This window comes from Suricata suricatta, chromosome 5, assembly GCF_006229205.1.
Source record: "Suricata suricatta isolate VVHF042 chromosome 5, meerkat_22Aug2017_6uvM2_HiC, whole genome shotgun sequence".
NCBI lineage: Eukaryota > Metazoa > Chordata > Mammalia > Carnivora > Herpestidae > Suricata > Suricata suricatta.
In genome coordinates, this window is record NC_043704.1 from 137832959 (window position 1) to 137853916 (window position 20958).

The window sequence follows — 20958 nt, forward strand, 5'->3', positions numbered from 1 at the left end:
ACTACTGAATACTGAAGACGAACCATGGACTGAAAGGGGAGGGGGAGGGAAAGAGGGGATAATGGTGATGGTGGGGGGCACTTGTGGGGAGAAGCACTGGATTTTATATGGAAACCAATTTGACAATAAACTATTATAAAAAAATAAAATAAAAGTAGCCAATCAACTCTTTTTTTTCTTAAAAGTTTTCTTTTTTTTTTTTTTTTCTTAAAAGTTTTTATTGCCAGACAGTGGAGCAACAGGAAAGCAGCCTGGCTGAGATTGGGTATCCTGACTCCCAGACTTTTCTCTGACCCTCAAAACCTGGGTAATTCCTGGAAATTATCAAATATGTGCTACCCTGACTTCTCCATCCTGCCTCAGTGTTCCTTTTGCTTTACAGGTTCAGGATTTTTAAATTGGCATGGTAAAAATAAATGAGATTTCAAAGTTAATTTGGATCAAGTGAGGGCATAGGTTTTTCTAATGTCTTATTTACTTGCACGGGTCAGAATAATAATAAACTTTGCAGAGCAATGGACTGCTTTCCAAAATATTTTGCATGTTAGATGGTATCTGAACCCTGGGACAGTTTTGTGAGGTCAGGAATCATCAGGAAGTATTATTCTGGTTTCTCAGAGAGAAGACATGAGGCTCTAAGGATGCTTGACTGACTGAGGGTCATAATGCTGAAAAGTCGTGTTGTTGATTCTTGATGTCCAGGCTGTGTAATTCAAAGAGAATTATTCTAAACACCAGGTCGTGAAGGAGAAGGAATCTATATGCACCCTATAGGCAGATGAGTTTGTGGAGCCCTGGAAGGAATTCTCCAAGTCAGGCGGGACCCGTGCGCATGACTTTCAGAGACACGAAGTAGATGGAACATACGTGTGCAAATGGTTGTGTTAAGAGGAAGGGGCTTGCCTGCCAAGGTCTTTCTTCCCCCTGGGCGCTGGGATTCTCTGGAGGGACTGTGACAGCAGAAGGGAAATGTGACAGCTGGGACAGCTGGCTTGCGGGAGGTCTCGGGGAATGAAGACAGGGTGAGGGAAATCCGGGCCGTGCAGTTCATGGCTAATACAAAAGGAACTTAGGAGAGAGGAATATTAAAACAAACAAGCAAGTTAAAAACAACAAGCTTTTACTGGCTTGCCCTGACTCCCCTGGTCTGGTTAGCCACAGAGCTTCTTCGGATTATTTTGTTAGCTCTGGAATAGTCCAATATTGACCTCCCCAAATAGCAACTGCATAGTTTCCCCCTAATATTTTTAGCATACTATGAATTTCATTCTAGAGAGCTGAAGTTGTTTTTTTGTGGTTGTTTCCTTTTTGAACCACTCTCTTGGAAAAAGTAGTGAAGGGATTTGGATGTCTTTGAGGGGAACCGTGAGGCAGGGACCAGGAGGTGTGGGCGGTGAAGCGCCAGCAACCTTTTCCCTGTAGGTAAAAGCCTGGGAAAGGAAGCCCTTTTCATAGGAATTTAAAACTTCTTTACTGTCCACTGCATCCCCTCCCTGAGCAAATAAACCCACGGTCTGCTGGAAACATCTCTCTGGGAGGCCGCAACAGTCTTCATAGGAACAATAAGTACAGTGTGCGTGGAGCCCATCCCCAGTGCCTGAGACTCCACTAAGAATATTATATCCCTCATCTCATCTGTTGCTTCCAAAGACCCACAACATGGTTCTTATCCCCATTCTACAGACAAAGCAGGCTCCGAGGGATTTTGTCACTTGCCCAGGGGCACACGGTTCATGAGTGGAAGTGTGGCATCTGTCGGAATCCACACACCTGCTCTTCCCCGTGTTACTGTACAGGCCTCCAAAGACAGCATTCGCTCAAATACTAGCCGAGCCCCCTCTGTGGACCAAATACTACGTAGGGGCTAGAATGAGGCTGTTGAATTGATTTCAACCACTTGATGTTGGGTTTTTATCCCTTCGGTCAGTTAGTAAAGTTCCTTAGCTGGTGTGTATAGTCTGCCGTGTGCTTTTCCCTAAAGGCATTCCGTTGCACATGAACCCGCCTTTTCAACCCAAACATGGAGACAGTGGTTAGGAAGCAAGACTTGTAGAGAAATGGAAATATGAGAGGAGCAGGTCACAGGCCTGCGTTTTCCTGGAGTCACCTTGAGTCTGCTACTTATCCTGGGGCGGGGAAGTTTGAAGAGACACCTCCTGACCCCCCTCCCGTCAGAGGATGATGAAGGGGGCCAGATGGACGGGGGCACGGGTGCAAATCATTAAGACCTTAGGCATGACACCTGAACCCTTTTCCAGAGTTGGAAGTGACTTGAGAAATTAGCAGGGCTTTTTACTAATCGAGCCACTTAATCCCCGGTGAAGTTCAAGGTCAGTGTCATTTTTGGACTTATGAGTGTCATAAGGCTGCTTGCCTTTTGATGATAATGATAATGAGTAAACATTAGATCCACATTCCATTACTGAATCTCCGCTACTCATAATACCAGCCAGCCTTTACTGAGCACCCACTCCTTTCCGAGTCCTTTAGCTACGTGTTCCCATGCCCCTGCCTAAAAAGAGGTGTTACTAACTCTTTTTTAACCTGAAAAAAATAAAATCACAGAGATTTAGGAAAATTAAATAGTTTGCTCAAGGGGCAAGGTCAGCCCCATGCCTGCTGGCTCTGGGGCCTATGCAATGTGCCCTAAAAGGTCTCTGTCAAGGGCCAAAGGGGCCAGAAACCATAAAACGTACATCTTGCTCTTGAGAAGTTCATGAAAGCATCAGAGCAGAGATGCATAGCTGAGGACAGGAGCGCTCGCTCTGGTGAGTGTCTTATCAAGTGGCAGAGTTGGCCCAGACACTTAGCTTTCCTGGCTCACCTTCCATCTCTGTAAAATGGACATCATAAAACTACCAACCTGCCAGGAGGACTGAGTACTAACTGAAAAGTCCCTTCCAGGATTCTCCTGCATGAGAAGAGACACCAAGAAGCCTCACCGAAATATTCTCGTGCTCCTGCCCATCTCCCCTTAGCACACCCGGCCCTGCTAGCCCTCCGGTCCCTTGAAGGAGCCCTGCTCCCACTCACCTCAGGGCCTTTGCATGGAGGATTCATCTGCCTGCGATGCTCTTTCCCTTTCTCTCAAAGTGTTTTTTCAAAAAAATCTTTCTTTCCTGATCTACAGATTAAATTCCCTTTCTCTTATAATTTTTCTTCATAGGCTTTATCATAGTTTTCATACATTTGCAAGATGATTTAATGCACATCTTTTCCCTACCCATTTGGGACTTTTCCCAGTCAGACTGGGACTTTTCCCAGCTAGACTAAATTTATAATGGCCGGGCCTCTGTTTTTTTTATGACTGCATCTGTGACATGTAACACTACATGGCAGTGTCAGATATATGTTGGTTGAATGAATGAATGAATGAATATAAAACACTATTTCTGGGGGCGCCTGAGTGGCTCAGTTGTTTGAGTGTCCAACTCCTGATTTCAGCTCCAGGTCAAGATCCCGCAGTTGCAGGATCAAGCCCTACATTGGGCCCTATGCTGAACATGGAGCCTGCTTATGCTTCTCTCTTCCTCTCTCTCTCTCCCTCTCCCATCTCCCCCACTCATACATGCACTCTATATATAAAATTAAAAAATAAAATAAAATAAAAACACTGTGTCTGGCACATAGAAAGAATTCAATAAATTGAGGTATCATTACTATTATTATATAAAGTACCAAGAATTAAGAATCGTAAGTCACCAGTTGACAGTATAAGGGATAGCATAAGGCAGGGTATCAGTTATCTATTGCAGCAGTAATGGTGAGTAACAAACAGTTATAAAATGCAGTGGCTCAAAAGTATATGCATTTCTTTAAAGTCTGTGGTTCTTCTGGTCCCACCAAACATAACCACGACTTTTTGGTTGACCTTGGCCGAGCTCTCTCATGTGTGGGAGACTCGGCTCTCAGGGGCAAATGGCTGAGACGGCCGGGCAGCCCGACTCTGCTCTGCGTGTTCAAGCCCCAGCTTGCTCCCCTGCATGTGTTCTCGTGGTGAAAACAAACTGTCTTGTGCTCTCACTCTGGAAGGCCTTGACCTTAGAGAAAGCCTGGTGCAAAGGAGGAGGAGGAGGAAATCTGATTGTAAACAGTAGCTTGCTTGCTTTCTATTTGTGTTTTAGACCTGTTTTCCTGCTGCTTTTCATTGTAAACTATTAATGATACATGGCAGTAGGTTCTGATATACTAAAAAAGGAAAGACTTATTTTCTGAGTTTCCTGAGAGTATTTTCCAACTGGGCAGCAACCCCCCAACCAAGACCTTTTTTTTTTAAGTTTACTTCTTTAAATAATCTCTACATCCAATGTGGGGCTTGACCTCAAGAGCCCCTCTGACTGAGCCGGCCCCCCTGCAAACCACCTTTTGAATTAACTGGGGGCTACTGAGCTGAAGATCAGAAACAGATCTTTTGTAGCATTTCACACATTCTGACATACGACGGGTACTTGGGTTTTAATCAAAACACTGAGGATCAAATTGATAGGCCTGTGTCAATGGGCAGTGGCCTCTTGGAGCCCATATTCAAGTTCAGCTGCTGTGTTGCCCTTGACAGACTACAAGCTCTTTGTGATAGCTTCTTGTTGGTTCACTTTGATTTTCTTTCTGCTCTCTCTGCCTACATTCCCTTCTTCATCCCTGTTTTTTTTTTTTTTTCTCTTTCCTTCTTTAAATAATCATTCCTTGGGCAATAATTTAGAAGTTTCTGTTTTTATTTGTGGCTAAGAATGTGGTCATTATTTGTCCCTCTCCTCTCTGCACAAATAGTTTCTCTCCCACAACATTCCTTAATGAATTCTCATGTACTGGAAAAATTTACTCCGTGGCTTTGGGCATATTTCACTAAGGCAAGGTGGAAAATCATCGACCCTTTTTATCAGTTAATGACCCAGAGCTGGTTATTGTGGGAATAAGTCTTAAATAGAACAATCTGTTGTATTTCTCTTTGCAATTCTACTCCCATATTTAAATGTCTAAGAGATCCTTACTATTATAAGTTACTATAAGATCCTTACTATTATTATTATAATGAAATTTACAAAATATCAGACTGCAAAGAACTTGATTTTACAAATACAGGAAATTGAAGTTTCAAAAGATAGTATTTTTTTAACTTAAAAAAATTTGTTTTATTTATTTTTCAGAGAGATCACAAGTGGGAGAAGGGCAGAGAGAGAGAGGGAGAGGGAGACATAGAATCAGAAGGAGGCTCTAGGCTCTGAGCTGTCTGCACAGAGCCCGATGCAGGGCTCGAACTCACAGCTGTGAGATCATGACCTGAGCCAAAATCAGATGCTCAACCAACTGAGCCACCCAGGTGCCCCCAGAAAATAGTATTTAAAAGTGAATAAAAGATTTATGTAACTCATGAATATGTTTTAGTTTCACACCAGGGAGCCAGGCTCAGCAATACTTTTATGTTTTTGACACCTCTTCCTGGTGTCAGTCTATTTCAAGGTCAGTAATGGTCTTGTTTCTCCCTCAGCCTGGGTAGTGGCTAGAGTAGCTGAGGCAGGTGGCCTCGTATTTCAAACATCTTGGCCACTTCTTTTTCCCACATCAAGCTCTGTCCACTTCATTGACCAAATATGCAAACATGGATATTTTCAATCCTTGGAGAGGGAAGTAGACAGAGAAGTCCACATTATATTACAAAAATATCTGACTGGACAAATTCCATGGGAAGAATCTTCAACACTCAGATGAAAAGAATCTAGTTGATCCAGAAATCACTGATTTAAATATGTCTGTCTAAGCTTGCAACAAACCCCTTTTGAACTACAAATAAAATTTAAAATTGTGAATATCATTTCTAGATTAGGCTTTGCTCAACTCTAAAAACACAGAGTAGAGTCATCTAGAAAGTCGTTTTAACTGATGCTTTAAGGACTCTGAATCCATTAACTGAAGATTTGTTTTCTAGTAACTATCCAAGGTAGTGTTCTCTTCAAAGTAAAAGTTACATTTATTTTGAAACATAAAACTAAAGCTACTTCAATGGCATCAAGGAATAGTTAACTCTTGAGTTTTTGGATAAAGCCAGGCATTTCTAATTTATAAATAATGAGACACCCCACCACACACATAGTTCAGAATGATCTTTTTTGTGAGTTCCCAGTTCATGTGCTCTCAAAGACCCTGTAATACCCAAACGTCGTGATCACATTGCACCTTTATTGCACTATTACTGGTTTTGTGTTGATATGATTAATGATAATTAGCATAATAGTAAATGGGCAAAGATATATTAAAAGACCAAATGGCTGAGCAATTGAGCTGTTATGATCATTGAAGTAAGTAACCTGATTTTCATGTTCAGCTGATTCCTTTCTGCCAAACAGCGCCCCCTAGGGACACCTGTATCAGACGGTGAGGACCAGAAAGCTTCCTCTGACACTGACCCCCAATTTTGTGGGCCATGACCCGTTCCTGAAGCCTCAGTCTATTGAGTTCTTATGCCTCTAAACCCAATTTTACTCTTTCTTCTATGCTGATCCCTTTTATTATTTGTAGGACAGAGATGCTTCCCTTGGCTACTTTCCACAATGAGCGTCCCTGTCCCAGCTCCCTCGGGGGGGCCTGCCCCATGCAGTAGAGCCCGTCATTGTCCAGCGCCATCCAAAGGCCAGTCACACATGTAGTTTTTCTCTGCTTTGTGGTTTTTTCCTCTTTTTACTGAGTGACTGTAACAACGGCAGCCAGTGAGGAGCCTCGAACTGAAATTTATGTTCCTCTCTCAGATTCTCTAGCACTGCTAGGAATAGTTATTGGAATAGCCAGTGATTGCCCTCAAAACTCTTTGAAGATCCTCTCTCCAATTGCCACCTAATGGAAAATACTGAATTTCCTACTGTTTATTACTTCAGTGTCTGAATATATTCTTCTATCTCTATGTCTCTGCGCCTTCATCCAGCATCCTGTCCTAATTACAGGTCAAGGTGCCTCTCACTTTAGCCATTAGACTAACAGTCTCTTTCCAGGATACTTTGTGGATCATGTTAGTAAAGGCCATTAGTTTGGAGACCTGCAGATATTCTTTATTTTTTAATGTGTATTTTATTTTATTTTATTTTATTTTATTTTATTTTTTGAGAGAGAGAGCACGCACAGGAGAGGGGCAGAGAGAGAGGGGGCACACAGAATCTGAAGCAAGCTCCAGGCTCTGAGCTGTCAGCACAGAGCCTGATGTGGGGCTCTAACCCACGAACCAAGATATCATGACCTGAGCTGAAGTTGGATGCTTAACCAACCAAGCCACCTAGGTGCTCCAAGAACTGCAGATACTCCTTAAAGTTCTACAATTAACTGGTAAACCCATGTGTACTATTTATTATACCAAACTAACTTTTATCCATTGAAAGCCAATAAAGCCCCCATGACATAGCTGTTATGTCAGTAAACATTCCAATAGCGTTCAACCTACAGTTGAATTCAATCTGGATATTTGCTCAATTTCTTTTTTTTTAATTTTTTCTGTTTTTTATTTATTTTTGAGAGACAGAGAGAGACAGCACAAGCAGGGGAGGATCAGAGAGAGAGGGAGGCACAGAATCTGAAACAGGCTCCAGGCTCTAACCTAGCTGTCAGCACAGAGCCCGACGCGGGGCTCGAACCCATGAACTGTGAGATCATAACCTGAGCCAAAGCCGGATGCTTAACCGACTGAGCCACCCAGGTGCCCCTTGCTCAATCTCTTAAACTGTGTGTTGATCTGGTAAATTATTGACATCACCCTTTTACTGTTTATTAAGTTAGTTCATGAGTATATGGATGTGAAGGAAAAATCAATGGAAAATATGCTATTGTAAAAACCATTCTAGTGAATATCTTTTCCTCTTCTTTTTTTTTTTTTGAGGTATACTACATGATTCTAAAAGAAGTGTAACATCTAAACAGGATCACACATTACTGCATATGACCTACCAAAATGAGATTTTGAGAAATTAAATTTCTAGGGTCATATACTTTGTGTCGGTTGCAAAGCTGGAATCAGACCCTAACAGCTATTTGACAATGGTATATGTGTAAATTTCAAATCTGATTTGCTGGCTAGGAATCTTTGCCATTTTAGAGACCTCAGCCTGTTTGTAGAGTTTACTGAGGATCTCCTTTGCAGTGTATCCTAAGTGAAAGTAAAAGACAACAGCACTATACTAAAACCCAGAAACATCAGGAATGCCCAAGTGTAGGGCAGGCTTGTTGTTTGCCAGTGCCAGCACAGAAATTTAGCACAGTGGCAAAATTTTAGATCTCCTGTCTGCCGGTACAACCCTATGTATGAAATGCATTTTGAAAACGAGGGTGCTTAACATGCTGCTTTGATTTATTTTCAAAAAGATAAATTAATAATCCATGTCCACACCCAACAACACTCCATGATTTGGTATGCATAGACCTCTATCCCATCCATTTACATAAAGAATCATCCACACATTAAGGTACCCCTGCCATTGGCCCATTAGTGAATCATCACTGCATTAAGAAGCTTTCAATACCCAATCTTTCTAATGTCGTTAGACAACCTTGACCTTCGATTTCTTGCACTGTGAATAATATTGCATCCTATCTACACAGAACAGTGTAATCATCTTTTCTATTCGTGGCTCTAAGACAGTCAACAGTATTTGATACAATCAGCATGTGTCTTGATACGGAAGGCACATGGTGACAAGCCTAACTGAATGTAGTTATTCGGCTGTCATGAAATGCACCTTATGGTGATAAACTTCCACCATAAAATTGGAAGACTATCACATAAACATGTTTCACAAAGAAATACACTAGCAGAATTCACTGCAGGCTTATTGTTGGAAAACAGTGTTCTATTTATTGTGCTGCGATTTTTACAGTATGTGTCAGTGTTTGGGTGCTCATTGCATTTTACAATGAAGTAATTACTGGGTGGTGATTTCTTTATTCCGGACAACAATTCTACCTAATTAGTGAACAATAAATTGAAGTGGTTAGATTAGGGAAATCGGAATGGACATAGCAGGACAGGCTGATTTTCAATGTGTAGGGAGCATTGTGTTGTTTTAAATTTACACTCTCAAACTACATGCACATTTTTTAACTTCATGGTAAATTATTTTTTCCTATCTGCCAGCTCTCTTTTTTACTTGACTGTCTGCTTTTTCTGGTTCCCCAGCTCTCTCTCTTTCTCTAATATCACTGCACTATTAATTAATAAAAGAACACTAATGGTTTGATAAAGTATCTGAGGTACACGTTGAGGGTAGGGATATAATCACCATATATATATTCACGTAACTCCTAAACTGACAATATACAACTTATTTCAAGAAGGACAAATGTCCTTCAGTTTTATCATGACCCCGGGAGTGATACTCATTCCATTGTCCGCTCTCCAGCTATGAAGGTAGAAGGAGCTCTTCATGGAATCCACATGCTAGGAAATCAGCCTCCCTGGTTTGCTGAGGAAAGGTCTTACACTTGCCTTTCCCCCCCACAGAGAGAGGAACTGCCTGTATTTCTCTGGCACAACCTTCATCACATACCACGGATGTCCAAGCTATATGTTTTGAAAAAGGCCTTGAGAAATAACCAAAACTAACTTTGAATTTATGCACATTAATGGTGCTTGCTTTGGCAGCACAAATACTAAAATTATGCCCACTAATGCCCGTATTTAAGGAGAAAACTTAAAACTAGAGAAAACCATAGCCAGACATGAATCAAGACCAGTAGAAATAGGAGCCCACCATTCCCCCGGTGTCGGGCCACGCTGCCTGCTGGCGGCCGCACTGGCTCTGCTGAATTCCCCGTAACCTCTCAGATGCCAGCCCAAGATGCTAATGTTGTTTGGGTCCGAGGGAGCAAGGGAAGGGATTTTCCAAACTGCTACTCAGGGAGGAGTAAAGGCTGGAACGGAGGTGAGGGATAAGGAAAACAAGAAAAAGAATAAAATAGGCAAGTAATAATGGAAAGAAAACCATTGTAGCAATACTAACTCAGACAAAAACGGATTTTAAAGCAAAACACTTGCTAGGAACAAAAAGGGGCTGATAAATCATCATAAAAAGAGCAATCTACGGAGAATGCATCACATGTATATGAACCTCACAGCACAAGCTTAACTATATATAAAACAAACACTGACATGGTTATATGGAGAAAATGAAAAAGTTACAATCATTGTAGGAGATTTTACCATTTGCCTGTTGGAAAGAGGATAGAAAAAATTGTAAGGATACAGAACAAAACGGCAATTTAAAAACGCTGGAGAGATCATGGGAGGGGACCAGCCACCCTGAGCTTCTGGGTTTTGGTTGTCAGAGGAGACGCAGACCCGGTGCGGCTAGACCATCTTATCTTCCGAGAGAAACTGGAATCGGATTTTCAGGTAACATCTTCCTGAAAGGTGACGGGTGAAGACTCCAGCATCTTCATGACACGGTGCAGGCGACACACACCAGGCCCCCAGCCAGGGTCCTTGTCTGAGTGGACTGATGTCTGCCTTTTCTTTCATACATTTGTTGAGGTATCAATCTTTGTTTCTCCACAGCTATGTCTTCAATAGGGTTTGAGGATTCAAGGAGGAAAAAAAATTCACTGTAATGATGATCACATTAATTAATGATTTATTTTTACAACTTATTTCACCGAATGCTTTATATACACGCATACGGTAGAAATTTCTATGAGGTCTGGGGAGAAAGGTGATGCTGTATATGCCCTCTCCCCTACCCGTCCCACACCTTCCTAAAATATGGAGGAAATCCTATTCTTTTGTGCTTCTCCAGTGCCAAGATCATTAGTACAAAGATGATAAATGAAAAAATAGCTAATTGGAATGACTCCATTTATAACTCATTATTATAATTCTATTGACATGTATTCAGCACTCACCATGCATCAGATACTGCTTGCTTTTTACATGTAATTTATTAATTCCCACAACTCCTACAGGTATGTCCGTCTTACAGATGAGGAAATCTAGTTTTAGAGTCAGAGCAAAGTTAAGAAACTGAGAGGAGTTACCACAACTTGTAAGTGATGAACCTGGATGAGGCTGTGTCTCATAAAACCTTATGATACATCACATATTAAGACCTCTCCAGTTAACGAGCAGGGAAGTTCTGATCGCAGCAAATGTGGAAATTGTAATTCCCCTCTTTGTAATCTCAACTATTAACTGCCATTTTCCGTTAACTCACTTGAAATTTAGCAACTATTTATTAAGCCACAAACTCTAAGTCTGGTCCTGTAAATCTAGCAGTGAACAAGACAGAAAATTTCTCCCTTCATGGCACTCATATTCTAGGGGAGAAAGAATAAGGAAACAGATAGGAATGGTGAATGTGAAACAGAGATGAAAATAAATGCATGTATAATATGATTTTAAGTACTTTTAGGAGCTATGAATAACATTAGCCCAGGTCAAAGGATGAAGAATAACAGGGTGCTTTTTCAGGTAGGATGGTAAGGAAAATCTTTCCTGAAAGTAGCTGGATAAAGAGTTCTAGAGGGAAAGAGAAGAACAGATACAAAAGCATAAGAAGGAGAGTACCTATTGGTTCAAGAACCAGGACCGATATGGGCAAGGGAGGGAGGCAGGCAGGGGCCAGGTGCTGTAAGAACTTCCAGGTCAGGGAAATGATTTAAAATTGTTATTTCAGTGTGACGATAATCCACAAGAGGCTTATGGGCAGAGAAATGACAAAAGCTGATGCACGTTTTGTGATCATGATTCTGGTTGCTGTGTGGAAATACGGAGTAGGGGGTTATGGAGTTCTTTGCATAGTTTGGGCTCATTTATATGGTCTGTTTTTCTTTACCTATCAGTAAATTTGGGGAAACACTTGAAGCCAGAACACTAATAAGAAGTCTTGGGTAAATCTCTTAAGCTATCTAAACTTCTGGTTTTTCATCCATTATATGGAAACAATACCTGCTCAGCCCTCTCCCCAATATTATTGGATTTAATGAGATAGTGTAAATTTAAGTGGGCATGTACTCTACATGTGTAAGAAGCAATGCTTATTATTCAGATCATAGTGCTGGTGATTACAATAGCAAAAAAGATAAAAATCTGATGTTATGGCAGACTTTGTTTCCACTGTGTACCCCATGTAGGTGAATAGAATGAACACTGTACATTTAATAGTAGTAACTCCCTATTATGGGGGTAGACATTATACTTCTGGCATTACATTAACCTGCATGGTTAATGCCCTTGGTGAATGCACTGCTTGGATTTTATTGGCATAGTCCAAATACAGCTGAACAAGATAAAATTAAAAAAAAAAAAAAAAAAAAAAACCTCTGTCCCTAAACTCTGAACACAGGAAAATGGTCATCAGGTCGGGGCACCTGGGTGGCTCAGTCGGTTAAACTTCCAACTTCAGCTCAAGTCATGATCTTGCGGTTCACGAGTTTGAGCCCCACATTGGGCTCTATGCTGACAGCCTCGAGCCTGCTTCAGGTTCCATGTCTCTCTCTCTGCCCTTACCCTACTGGTGTCCAATCTCTGTCTCTCAAAAATGAATTAAAACATTAAAAAAAATTTTTTTAATAGTTATCACTTCACTTATGTTATTTTTTAACCAGTGGCCAACTGTATTTTTTTTTCTCCAACTGCCATTTTAATAGACATCTTTTGTGAATGGCTCCGGCATCAGGCAGATAAAAACAGAGGCTCTATGCGCCGAATCAATGTTCGGGCTGCTGTCTCTATGCACCGCCTGAGAACTGGTTCCTGCCGGAAGCCCAGAATGAGGGTCTGACATCGCCTAGGGAAGCAAGGTGTCATGCCAGAATGTGCCCAGCGTTTGGAAGTGGGCAGGATAAACAAGCTCAAATCCAAGTCAGCTTTTACTAGTTTTGTGGCCTTGAACGCAATTTTGAAACTTCTTGAGTCTCCGTTTGTTTGTATGGACAATGGAGAGAGCAGTGATTGCTGACCTATTGACCCAAAGCCGTAAGTAAAATCAGTGGACGGAGCACCTGTCATATCGTGGACACAGCTGATTGCTCCTGCTATTCTCCTGGGGGCAAACCTGCTTCTCACAGTCGTGGGTTAGGGTAAGGGCGAGGCCACTGGGGTCCTAGAATTGGTTCTGGGTTGGTTTTAGAATTGTTGGAATAAGGATTGCAAGCCTGCTCCACGTTCTCCCTCACTAGCCTGTTTCGAACCACATTTCTGCCTACAAAATGCCTTCACCGTAGGATCCTTTCAAAGGTTTAAAAACTAAGGCTAGGCAGAGGTGCCTGGTGGCTCAGTTAGGTGGGCATCGACTTCGGCTCAGGTCATGATCTCACGGTTCATGGGTTTGAGTCCCGTGTTGGGCTCTATGCTGACAGCTCAGAGTTTGGACCCTGCTTGAGATTCTGCGTCTCCCTCTCTTTCCACTCCTCCCAAGCTCGCTCGCTCTGTGTCTAGCTCAAAAATAAATAAGCATTAAAAAAAATTAAGGCTAGGCAATTATTTCTGGAATGATGTTGAAATGAATACATTTTCTCTGAGAATAGACCTTTATCACTAACTGATAAATAGGAATTAACTTTCATAGAGGCAAGTTAGGAGCACAGAGAGCAGCCCTTTTAAGACCCCACTTTGTGCCTTGTGAAATCCTCAATATTGTAATTCAAGTGCCTGCAAGAGGTCATTTCTTATCAATGACTCCTTAACCTGTTAGGGTGAAAACCACCTGAGGCAATCTGTCAAGCTCAACATAGCTCCCCAGGAAATGACTCCTTTACACTTACACACAAAACATTACATACGATTTTAGGTGGTCTCGTGGCCGTGTACGGACTTCATATTAAAAGCCCAAACTTTTTCAGGATTATTTTTATTTATTTATTTATTTTCTCCTGATTGGAACAGGAAACTGAGTCCTAGATTCGGAGACTCCACTTAGATCTATAATCGCAGAGGCAGATTAGATTTCCCAGGAAAGAGACTTTGAGGTGGAGCCTAGGAGTGGGATGTTTATCAAGAAATGCTCCTGGGATCAACACCTAAGTGAAAGAGAGGAAAGAAGCAGACTCGGGGAAAGGGGGGAAGTTAAGAAATAGTGCATTCTTAACAAAGGCCCCGGCTGACTTCATGGGTTCCTGGAGAGGTAAAATGGCGTTTTTGAGCCGTCCCAAGTTGGGGCAAGAGGTCCAGTCAGGCGTTTTCATAGACTCGTCATTGGATGTGGAGTTCCTTGGGAGAAACCATACCTGTCAACCAAAGCAATCCTTGAAAGCGGTGACAGCTAAGGCTCTCTGCTTAGATTACTCACATAAGTGGGGTAAATAGGTCCTTCACTCCTGAAGGGAGACCCTGGTAGCACATCACAGCGCCCACCACATGAAGTGATGTGCCCAAAGGCACACATTATTTGTCAGAGCAGCTGGGATCTGGACCCAGCCCCCCAGCCTCTTAGCCAGCCTTCTTTCCATTCCCATTTTGCCTCTTTGTCTATTGCTTCTAGGACATTTCATCCCCCTGTCATAACTTCTAAGCCCTTTACCATTTTCCTTTGAAACAACGCTAGCCCACCATGTTAGGAAGGAACATTTCCTTGAATATTGTCCAAGCCTCTTTGTGTAGATTGTTAAATGTCTTGCTACTTTTTTTTTTTTGCAAGACCAAATAACACCTGCACTTGAAAGAAAAAAAGAACCTAATATTAAATTCCATTACTCAGCTCAGGAGCACAACAGACAGAAAAGGTTCAAAAAGGGGCAATGAAAAAGAATTGAGTCATAACAGGGGTATATAGAGTAATGAGTTTAATTTCCCAAATTCTCAATTTCCACTCTCAGTTCCAAACATGTTTCTTCTTATGCAATTTAACCATAATTTCAGAGTAGCCTTACAGTGTGTTGACTAAGAACTAATTAGTGTGTTCAAATCTTTAATGTGTGTCTGAATTGTGAACTGCAACTTTTGGAATTTTCTTTTTTTTCTATGCAACTTGTCCAAAGCTAAACCACCTTTTAAAATGCTACAAATTTGGGCACCTGAGTGGCTCAGTTGGTTAAGCATCCAGCTTTGGCTCAGGTCATGATCTCACGGTTCATGGGTTCGAGCCCCGCGTCAGGCTCTGTGCTGACAGCTCAGAGCCTCGAGCTGCTTTGGGTTCTGTGTCTCCCTCTCTCTCTGAGCCTCCCCTGCTCACACTGTCTCTCTCTGTCTTTCAAAAATAAAATAAAATAAACATAAGAAAATGCTACATTTGAAGATGAAGCCCTTTGCTACTGAGAGAAGTCTTACCAATTTTTGATGGCAGGCAGAAAAATGAATGCATCTTCCTCCCTGATTTTTTAAAATTTTCTCTGCAAGAGTCAGTTCTCAAGAAGAGCCCATTGTGTAACTGGCATGGAAATTGGACTAGGCCGTATCCATGCCTCTCTTATCATTGTCTGGTCTATTTTCCTACGTAGATGTCTTTGACATCCTTAAGAAGAGATCTTCCATGTCACAATTAGAGGCATCAGAAATAATAGTCTCTGTACTACACGAGGCTGTATTATCGTAGACAGTCAGTGTGCATTTGCTGTTAAGTATTGCAGTAGACATTACTAGCATTCCCAACTGTATGGCTCTCTACTCCTTCTCAGAATACTTGTTAGTGGATGGGTCCATGTAACCATTTCTGACCAATAAAATCTTAGCGGAAGTGATGCATGTCCTTTCCGGGCTGGGTCAGGAAAAAACTCATGCATTGTTCTCTCACTTTTCCTCTGCTCTGGAAATAGTGAAAAAGGCCTTGTGTTGGGATCACAAGATCTCCCTTCCAACCTCCAAAAAGAGGAAGCCAGCTTGATCTTTGAGTCATCGTTTGGAGAATGGCTTTCCTCAAGAGTCATCTAGACCCATGGTGGACTTTTTTAAAAACTATTTTTAATATTTTTGAGAGACAGAGAGAGACAGAATATGAGTGGAGGAGGGGTAGAGAGAGAGAAGGAGACACAGAATCCAAAGTAGGCTCCAGGCTCTGAACTGTCAGCACAGAGCCGGGCACCAGGCTTGAACCCACAGACCACTAGATCATGACCTGAGCTGAAGTTGGACTCTTAACTGACTGAGCCATCTAGGCGCCCCCATGGTGGACTTTGAATTAGTGAAAAATAAACTGTCTCCTTGAAAAGCCACTGAGATTTATTTTTTGTTACTACAGCATAGCCTAACTTATACTAACTAATATAAACGCTTCCTTTTTTGCGTCATTTTCTTCTAGCGCTAAATTTACCTAAGAGGTTTGCATATTCCTAAACTCTTTTTCTGATCTCTAACAGCCTAAAAATCTTTGCTATTGTATTTTCAGAGTACACACATGGATCGGAGTCTTCATTGCTGCTAGCTTATGAAGTAGGGTAATATGTTTTCACCTTTGTAATCCCCAAACTAAGTATAAGCCCAGGCTGGAGTAAGCTTTCAATAGAAGTTTGTTGGACAATGAATTGATAACTGAATGTCTTTGGAGGGCACAGTATGCATGTGTTTGGTATTCAGGCCTCTTCTAGGTTTTGTTTGTTTGGTTTTTAATTCTTTACCAGTTCTAGTGTACCCTTCTTTGCAGAGAGGGCAAGAGAAAATATGAACATATCTCAGAGGAAATAAGGCAGGGGATGTGGAGCCCACAGTCTCTCTCATTTACTATCTCTTGACCTTAAGCAAGTTACTGGGCTTCCTTAAAACTCATTTTTCTCATCTGGAAAACTGTGGGCCAGTACGGCCTCCCTCACAGGGTTGATGTAAAGATTGCCTAAGACAGGGGCACCTGGGTGGCTCAGTCAGTTAAGCATCCGGCTTCAGCTCGGGTCATGATCTCACAGTTTGTGGGTTCGAGTCCTGCATCGGGCTCTGTGCTGACAGCTAGCCTGGATCCTGTCTTCAGATCCTGTGACTCCTTCTCTCTCTGACCCTCCCCTGCTCACACACACACTCTCTCTCTCTCAAAAATAAAATAAAAATATTTAAAAAAAAAAAAAAAGATTGCCTGAGACAATGCATATAAACAGCTTAGCACAATGCCATAAACAAAATATGTGACATATAATAAGTACAGTCTATTGAATCTATTTGACCCTCCCTTCCCATTAGATTTCTTTCTCTTCTGTACCTCTGACCCTGACTTCCAGCTGCCACCTCGTGTCCCCACACTACACAGAGATTGTCTCAGGATCTGGTGATACCTCATCTCAGTCTGTTGTCATCAGACAATGGCCTGTGCAACAAGTCCACTTTCTTCCCTTCAAAAAGTATAGATAGCAGTTGGGTTAAATAGGGTTAATAACATAATTCCTATTCCTCTTAATTAATATGTCAATAACTACTCTGATACTACCTTAAGAGAACATGAATTTTAGGAGCACCTTAATGGCTCAGATAGTTGAGCATCTGACTTCAGCCCAGGTGGTGATCTCATAGTTTGTGAGTTCAAGCCCCACATTGGGATCTCTGTTGTCAGTGTGGAGCCTGCTTCTGATCCTCTGTCCCCCTCTTTCTCTGCCCCTTCCTTGCTCGCACTCTTTCTCTCAAAAATAAATAAACATTACGAAAGAAGAGAATTGAATTTTAAGAAGGAATACCAGCAAATCCAGAGCATCTGAAATTCCTAGGATAATTCTATAATGGCAGAATTCTAGTTGAGTGCCTGGTCTTGGGGGCACTGGGGACAGTTGGTGCCGGGGAGCCTCATTCCTTGGTTGAGTCACACCATGTACATTTTCATTGATTGGGGTTATGGCTAGAATTGGTCCTGAGATCAACAGGTCCCACCATAACCATCTCTAAATGTAAATGATATGGAGGGACCATTGTTGTTTGTGCATACATTTAAAATTTTTTTTATTTGCATAATTGGCATATAGATTGATGCTGTCCATTCTCAGATAGTTGTCAGGTTAAGCACATATTATTACAACTTTTCAGCATGTCATTAAAAAAATTATTTCACAATATCAGCATATTATCATTAATCCAGATTCTCAAAATGTTAATAGAACTTAAAGCAGAGATGGTTTAAGTCACTGGAGTTCTAACAGTGAATAAATCTTTGTTACACTGTGCATGCACAAAACTGGTGTCAATTCCTTCAACAAAACAAAAATTCCACTCTTCCTTGCTCACTTCCATCCTCCATGTAACGCTTTAGACTGAGTGTCTTCTATGTGTCTCATTAAGCTCCTCTCTCTCTTTTCTATCCTGCATCATAGTCTGTGAGGCAGATCCACATGGCAGCACAGTAAATTTCCTTGACTTTTGGCTGCAAGTTGATGGGAAACACAGGCAGGATTTAGAAGATGGGGGGAAAGTGAGTCTGAAGCATTTATTTCCATAACTACCTCCCTGCTTGTTGGTTGTGTGGTGATTATGTCCCTCACTGGAAGACTGGAGACCTTGGTAGGTGGTCAGCTCCATTTAACCACCTCTTGGGCCTCTGTAACCACACTTTCTTCCTTGCCCCTTAAGGTATGAGGTGCTAGTGGCTCCCCCCATAGATATTTCCCGGGTACTACACTGTCCGGAGTTGGTTTCCCTAAATACCTTTGTAAATTATAAATTTTAATTAAATTCTTCTCAAAGACCCCATTGTTTCCTTTCAGTACACTGACCTACATCCACCAACCGACTTTGTTTATGGGACCTGGTACTGCATTGCCCAGAGAAACATCTCAGATGAACTTAATCCTTTCCTTCTGAGATCCTGGAAATGACAACACATTTAAAATTCCTGGACCAAGTATAGTGATTTTTGTTCTTTATTTAATGACATTATACAACCCCCCCCCCCGCCCACCCCCTTAGGAGAATGTTATCAGTAGAAGATTTCAGCTTAGCCCAGGTCCAGAATTGGAGGGAGGCTTCCAGAAAGTATGACAAATGCACAAGCATGTCAAGCTGTGACAGTCTCAATGGGCTGAGATTTCAAAAAATCTTATGAAAGGGAGACTTTGAAGTGCTTTATTCAAAGGCAGCCAGTGCTTTTATCATCAGAGGAGGAAATTCTAATGTGGTCTGATAATTAGCATAGAGTGGGGGCATCTGCTCTCCTAAAGAATGAGATGCCATGGCTGGAATGTTCCCTAAACCTAAATGTGGTTGAACAAAGAAGCTAGGCCTCCTTCCTGAAATTTATAACCATACTCAACATAGTTTTATGAGATACAGAATCATTTTTTAAGAAGTCTTGAACCCTTATAGAGCTATTTAAATAGCCATTGAGCCATTGGAACTGAAATAGGAGTTAGTTCAAAGTGGCAGTTCATAAATTAGAAGCACGGTTGTTTCACAGAGAGTGCATATGTGCCAAGTAAAGAGGCTGGCACCCTGGTTTACTAAGCTATCTGTGCTCTGACTGTATAGAAGTTGGGGGGAGGGCTGAGCAAGCAGAAGTTGACTTTTAATTTGACTTTAGAGTGTAATTAGAGACCATCAACCTTCAGACACAAACAGAACACACTTCATATTGTTTATTCACTTATTAGTATTTTTTTAGCTTAAACTATGTAAAAGGGAAAACATGAGTCATTAACCAGGGAGATCTTAAGAAATTTCTAGGTTAATAGGGAAGGCCTGAAAGCCCTGAATCATGATGTTGTGTGCTAGCTAAGTGCTCTGTGCCATGGACAAAGCTAGGAGGGCTAAGGATCATGGAAGAAAGTTCCTGACTGTGGGCCTGGGGAGTGTGGCGTGGGCAAAGTCAGGGAAGACTTTGTCAGAGGAAGGGATGTATGAGCTGTTCTTTATCAGGCAAGTTGTAATGTCTCAGATGGGCCAGGGCAGGATGGAACTTCTCAGCAGAAAGTACAGGGAGCTCGCTGCTTAAGGAAGCAAGAAAAATCCAGAGAACCTCAGGTGATTCCATAGAGTTAGAGCATCATATGTGTGGGGTGGCATGGCAGACAATGCCTGGATCTTGGGGGTATTAAATATTAAGGGATCTGGCTGTAATCCAAGGGCTAGCAGCCCATGTTTTGGTAGGCATTTATATCTCCTGGCAAACTGGTGAAAATGCAGGTTACCGGGTCCTACCCTTTGACATTCTGCTTCAGTAAGTCTGAGATGCGATTAAGGAATCTACATTTTTAAAAGCAATGTAAGAACCATACTTCCAGAAATACAGCCACAGAAGATGGAAAGACCTAGAAGAGAGTTAAATGGAGGCTGCCCCAAATAGCTTATCTATATGGACAATTATTTGCCTTTCTTTGTGTTCATTTGATCCTTTTTCTTCTGATTTGACCCTGCTTTTGTGAGGCTCAAAGAAAGTCTCAGGGTACTACCGAAATGATCCATTGTTGAGTGTTTCCATGGATATGTGACATCCCACCCCTAGCCCCCCAGCCGGACAGCTGTGAGCTACTTCATGTTGCCATTTATACAATTGATGTAGATCCCAAGCAACTCCAAAGTATAATTGGAGAGTTTAGCAATATCAAATACACTATGCAATGGTGGAATAAAACGGTTTATGCAAAGAATGAAAACCGGCTGAAGGGGAGTAGCTATTACCTGGAGACCTGGATGCCCAACTAGGAGAGACCAGATTTGAGCGGCTTTAAATTTCCTGGTATCATAAGAAAAGTAGCAAGTAAATTGAATTCCACATTTTGCATTGTTAAAGGACAAACTGTACTCATTTGTGAGAAACAAATACTTGCCTGTTTTAAGTTCAAGGAGGGATTTGTATATAGTGATCAAAGTCGATTATACTTCAAGAAAAAGTAGGAAATGTATCCCTGTAATAAGAAGATGACTTATGTTTTTAATCTTGGGTGACTGACTGAAGTTAATAATTGCACCTAAGTAAATTTTGGTGGTGATCCAAGACTGAGCCTGGGGAACAGTGTTTGGGTTTCTACATCGGATTGCGTATATCCAGGGCTTTCTATGTGTTCCTACCAACAATATTACATCTTCATTATTGTTATAAATGATGTTACTCTATTCGGAACCTTAGTCCTAGGAAAACAACTGAGACAGTTGATAGTAGT